Here is a 6450-nt window from a genome sequence, read left to right on the forward strand (position 1 = left end):
CTTGGGAGGATCAAGACCATTGCCACCAAGAGGAAGTGATGGGTGGTGATGGTTCATAGATTCATAGATTTCTAGGGTCGGCAAGGACCTATTAGATCATCAAGTCTGACCCCCTGCTCTGGGCAGGAAAGAGCTCTGGGGTCAAGTAACCCCAGCCAGGTACTTGTCTAATCTCCTCTTGAACACCTCCAAGGTAGGAGAAAGCACCACCTTTCTGGGAAGTCCATTTTGGCAATCCTCACCATAAAGAATTTCTTCTTGATGTCCAATCTAAATCTACTCTCCTTCAGTTTATGACCATTGTTTCTAGTAACCCCAAGGGGTGTCCTGGTAAACAGAGTATCCCCTATTCCCTGCTGACCTCCCCGATGAGCTTGCAGACAGCCACAAGATCACCTCTCAGCCTTCTCTTGCGGAAGCTGAAGAGATTCATGTCCTTCAGTCTGTCTTCATAGGATTTTACCTGCAGGCCGTCAACCATATGAGTAGTCCTCCTCTGAACCCTTTCCAGGTTATCCACATCCCTCTTGAAGTGCAGCGCCCAAAACTGGACACAGTACTCCAGTTGCGGCTTTACCAAAGCCACATAGAGGGGAAGAATCACCTCCCTAGACCTGCTCGTGATGTGCCTGCTAATGCAAGACAGTGTGCAGGTAGCCTTGCTTATTACCTCATCACATTGGTGACTCATGTTCACTTTTGCATCGACTGTGACTCCGAGATTCCTTTCTACTGCTGTGCAACATAGAATGGTACTTCTGAGTCTATAGGTGTATTGGTGATTTTTTTCTCCACAGGTGCAGCACTTTGCACTTATCTTTGTTAAATTGCATCCTATTCTCATCCACCCACTTCCCCAGCCAATCCAAATCCACCTGAATTCACTCCCTACCCTCTAGTATGTTTAGTTTGGTGTTGCTTGTGAATTTGGACCGAGTGCTTTCTATACCCTCATCCAGATCGCTGATGAAGATAGTGAACAATACTGGTCCAAGGGCCAACCCCTGGGGGACACCACTACCCACATCTCTGAAGACTCCTTTCTGCAGTGGCTGGAGGCATCCATCTGCTGGCTTGACCAGTTGCATATTAGTAAAGCATCTAGTTTTGTTCTAACTGGAGAAAAATGTGTGTTGTGTTATGTGTGATGATGTGCTGGGACAATAAACTGAATGAGCCAGCAGTGTGCCCTTGTTGCCAAGAAGGCAAACAGCATACTGAGCTGCATTGGTAGGACCACTGCCAGCAGGTTAAGGAGGGAAGTGATTACTCCCCTCTATTCAGCACTGGTTAATTGGTTTCTAAAGTCCTGATTGTCACACAGTTTCATAATCTTCAAGACAGACAGGGTGTCTAACCCAGGCAAGCAACAAGGCCAGTGGATATACACATAGCCTGGGAAATTTGTGATCATGTACCATACTGTTCCATAACATGAGATAAGGTGGCACCAGCTCACAAAGCCCAAGAGTTGGGGGCCTGAGTTCCAGTTTTGGAGAAGCAGACCAAATTAGGAAAAGACCCAGAAAGGCCAAATTAGGATGTGTACATGTGATGGGCTTGTGAAACAAAGGAATATGCTGGCAGGACAGAATGTGGCCAGTATGACGACCACAGAAAGACCAATCAGCGATAGCCATGGATGAAGCATCATTGGGAGGGGGAAAGAATACAAAAAAAGGGACAAGGGACTTTAGAACAGCAAGGGGTCCCTGAGAGAGGAACCTGAGGCACGATGGACAGAGGGCATAGCACCAGCCCATCTCATCCACCTCACTGTGGAGGGCTAGCCTTGGCCTCCAGCCTCCAGACTGCTGACATCTGACATTCAAGAGAGAACCACAGAGTGAAGCTAGCATCCTGGCCAGACATCCCTTGACTTTGAGACAGCCCTAGGATTGGTAGATATATAGAATTGTTTGCATTAGTCTTTTTGTTATCACTGTGTATCAATAAAAGTTGCCTATTATTGTATGGAAAGGTCATGGTCGGTCTGAGGGTTTGGGTCTGTTTTGAACAAGGGTATCTGGGTCATAAATCCAGTGCCAATATTCAGGAATACTAGTAAGTATGGCAAAAGACCAGCTTGGCTTAGCAGGAAACTCTCCAATGAATTAAAACACAAAAAGGAAGCTTACAAGAAATGGAAACTTGGACAAACAACTAGGGAAGAGTATAAAAGTATTGCTTGGGCATGCAGGGATGAAGTCAGGAAGGCCTTCTATTATGAGATGACTGGCTCTGTGGATGCAGGGAGAATAGTGGATATGCTATACCTTGCCTTTAGCAAGGCTTTCAATGCAGTCTCCCACAACATTCTCACAAGCAAGCTAAGGAAGTGTGGTTTGGATGAATGGACTGTAAAGTGGATAGAAAACTGGCTGGGTCATTGGGGTAAAAAGGGAGACATGGCTCAATGTCTAGTTGGCAGCCGGTATCAAGTGGATTGCCCCAAGGGTCAGTCCTGGGAGCAGTTTTGTTCAATATGTTCATCATCGAGGTGAAAGATGGGATGGAGTGCACCCTAAGCAAGTTTGCAGATGACACAAAACTAAGGGGATTAGTAGAGGTAGGGCAAGGATTCAGAGAAACCTCGACAAATTGGAGGATTGGTCCAAAGGAAATTTCAATAAGGACAAGTGTAAAGTGCTACACTTAGGATGGAAGAATCCCATGTACTGCTACAGCCTGGGGATTGACTGGCTAAGTAGCAGCCCTGCAGAAAAGGACCTGGGGATTACAGTGGACAATAAGCTGAATATGAGCCAACAGTGTACCCTTGTTGCAAAGAAAGCTAACAGCATACTGGGCGGCATTAGTAGGAGTGTTGCCAGGAAATTAATGGAAGTGATTATTCCCTTTTATTCATCACTGATGAGGCCACATCTGGAGTACTGTGTCCAGTTTTGGGCCTCCCATAACAGAAAGGATGTGGACAAATTGGAGAGTTCAGCAGAGGGCATCAAAAATGGTTAGGGGCCAGGGGACATGACATATGAGGATAGGCTGAGAGAACTGGGCTTGCTTAGTTTAGAGAAGACTGAGGGGGGATTTGGTAACAGCCTTCCACTCCATTAAGGGTAGTTACAAAGAGGATGGAGCTAGACTGTTCTCAGTGATGGCAGATGACAGAACAAGGAGCAATGATCTTAAGTTGCAGGTAGGGAATTTCCAGTTAGGTATTAGGAAAAACTCTCTCACTAAGAAGGTAATTAAGCACTGGAATAGGCTACCTAGAGAGGTTATGGAATCTCTATCCTTAGAGGTTTTTAAGACCCAGCTAGACAAATCCTTGGCTGGGATGGTGTAGTTGGTGATGATCCTGCTGAGGAGGAATCCTGCAGAGGATTGAACTAGGTGACCTCCTGAGGTCCCTTCTAAACCTTCTAGTGCAAGATAGACAGCATTTCTTATGTAAAGCTTTATCCCATCCTTTGACTTTATGGTGCACCCAGAAACCCTTTTGTTACAAGCTAATATATAAAGATTTTATTTATGCTAACAGTAATTTCCTGTGGGAAACTTTGCAGCTCTGAAAGCTTTATGACTTTCACTGTGTGAGAATAATTTACTCATTAGTAACAAACTGGAATGGTTCTGATGTTTTCCATTACTATGCAATTTTTTGTAAGAGAATGGAAAAAGTAGGAGGAGATCACAGTGTGATGTGGGACATTCAGATTATGAAATACCTTTTGGGGTTTATCAGGAGATTATCTGGAATTCTCTGCCCTTGAATATTCTGGTAGAATCTACTCAGATTCAGAGGAAAAAAAGAACAATTATTTACAGACCTCGTTCTTTATGGAGTTATGCATGGTTCTGTGTATTTAAACATTATGATTCTTCTTGAAACATTCAGGAGTTAATCGTTCACTGTTTTCTGAGGCTAGGAATATTGGGCCCTGGTATTTTTTACCTGTCTTTGTGGATCAGGTGGTTATGCCCCATGCAATCGCAGTGGGCTTTGGTGGAACCTAGCCCTTCCCATCTGTTCTCATGTGTGGACTTGCCAGATATGCATTGCCCAATCCCATCCTGCTAGAAAAAAGAACAGGCATTCATTTTATACATACACTCATCTTGCTTGCCACAGCCTTTCACTACTTTGGGAAACAGTGCTAGAGGGAAGAAATATGGATACTGTTATTTGTATGTATCCTAGTCAACTGGAACACCCAGCTACCTGAAATGTAGTTATTTCCTCCCAAAGCAAAAGATTGCTTCCCCATAAATGTTATTACTGTATTTACTTGAATGTAAGGTAACCGCTCCAATAAGTAGATTCTATGTATGGAAAAATTATAAATTTGTTATTATATTCCAGGTATACAATCTAATTATTGGAGATTTGCCTTGAATTTGTACCCCTCTCAGTGCTAGAGCAAGGAAAATAAATCTGGGGGGGCCAGGTACCTGCTTTGCCCCCCAAACTTCTTTCCCTTGCAACCCCTTCCTCTCCTCCTTACTGCCAGGCCCTGCCCCACCTGAGCACATGAAAGTGAGAAACACATTTGTAAACATATTTGTAGGAATTTGCATGTAGTGCCCATAGATTTAGTTCACCCCCAGAATTAATGCTGCAATTTTTTGAAACTGCTACAAGTTTTAGCACAGGTACTCCATAAACACACCTTTAAGCAGCGTTTTGGCACTTACTTACATATAGCACAAACTTTCCTTTTTTGCAAAAATATATTTCTCTCACGCACACATACCCCTATATCCATTGCCATCCTATCTCATGACCAACATGGCTCACTTGACAGTCCGTAATATACATCTACTGTTAACCATCATCTCCCATACAATAACTGCACCTGCATGCCCATCATTATCTCCTTTAACCATTACAAACATGCAAAACCACCTCCATGCCCTTTACTCTCCCCTCCCCACCTCCCACCCTCCTGCTCCACAACCCCTTTGTTTCTTTCCCCAATCCTTAGTCCGTCATCTTCGTTATCTTCCTCCCTGTCATCCTCATCACTCATGTCCTCTTTGTCATGATCATCATCCTCTTCCACGTCATCAGTGTCTTCTTTGGGGATCCCGGACAGTCTGTGCTGTTCTTTCCTCTTTCGTGTGACTTCTGCTGTCTTCTCCCTGTTGTCTCTTTCTGTCTTCTTATAGTATAGCTGTAGCTCAGTCATTCCAGTTCTGATGCAGTCCTCAACTGGGAGGTTTGTGTGCCTGTACATGAGCAGGTTCCTAGTCTTTCACAGAGCATTTCTGAACCAAAACATGAACTAGTCAAAGTGGACTGTCAGGTCCCTGGCTGCTTGGTCAGGTGTCTAAACAGTGCCATCTCTCTGACTCCTGTGATCCTTGTCACCACCTAGAGGAGTTTGCTTACTCTCCCCCACACTTCCCTCCTGGCTATCTGCCAGCTCAAGTCCCTGTGCTCCTTTTGCATATCCTTTTGGAAGATTCATTCCCACATGCCTGTGGACATACTACCTGGTGATGGCTGCTAGGCCAACAGTCTGTTTTTTGCCCTTATCACCTTACAGTGGTTTGTCACGGTCATTGGGGCCTCGGTGTGTAACTCATATCTGTTCCTGAAGCAATCCAGGACTTTGTAGAACCATGGCAGGTCCATAGTCCAGGGGTGCACATATGCAAAATACTTAATGAAGCAGGCTGTATTAGAGTCTGCTCCAGCTGCCAGTTTGCAGATCTAGCTCATATACTTCCCTGGCAGGGGAAATACCATGACCACTAAGGTGGTTTTCCTACTGGCAGGGGAAAACCAGGGAGTAGTACCCCGATCAAGTTAGCTTCCTACTTTCACTTCCAGTGGGAAGATCTTGGCTACATGCAACTTTGTGGAAATGGGAGACTCCTCTCTAGCTTGCTCCTGTGGCCATACAGCTGAGGGCAAGCAAAACTCTAGGGCATCTGAACCCCAAGCCTCCTGGCTTGGGCTTTCACATAGGATCTGGCCAAAGGATTTGGAAGTATCTGAAGATCCAGGCTGGGATGGAGGATACTTGCCAGGGGCAGGGCCACATATGGTTCTTGTATGATTCAAATGGATTTGGATCTGATCTGGCTAATTTGACCTGGGACATGAATTTTTTTAAAAGAAAAAGGTAGGTTCTATTGAGTTTTGCTCACTCAGTAGGATTCAAAACTGATTTATACACAGATTCACAGAAGTTTAGGGCTGGAAGGGACCTCATGAGAGATTACCAAAGAGGAGTATACCTCCTCTGCTCGCGATTGTAGGGAGGCAGTTAGACGGGCCAAAGCTACCATGGAGCTGAGGATGGCATCCCCAGTTAAGGATAATAAGAAATTGTTTTTCAGCTATATAGGGAGTAAAAGGAAGGCCCAGGGTGGAATAGGACCCCTACTAAATGGGCAGAAGCAATTGGTGACGGACAGGGGGGACAAGGCTGAACTCCTCAATGAGTTCTTTGCCTCAGTGTTCCTAAGTGAGGGGCA

At 45.0% G+C, this 6450-nt stretch overlaps 1 pseudogene; it reads left to right on the top strand.

Annotated features, from left to right (window-relative positions):
- The first annotated feature begins 5689 nt into the window (after positions 1-5689).
- Positions 5690-5863, top strand: LOC112551693 (annotated as a pseudogene).
- Positions 5864-6450: the final 587 nt, after the last annotated feature.

This window comes from Alligator sinensis, unplaced genomic scaffold, assembly GCF_000455745.1.
Source record: "Alligator sinensis unplaced genomic scaffold, ASM45574v1 scaffold1094_1, whole genome shotgun sequence".
Taxonomy (NCBI): domain Eukaryota; kingdom Metazoa; phylum Chordata; order Crocodylia; family Alligatoridae; genus Alligator; species Alligator sinensis.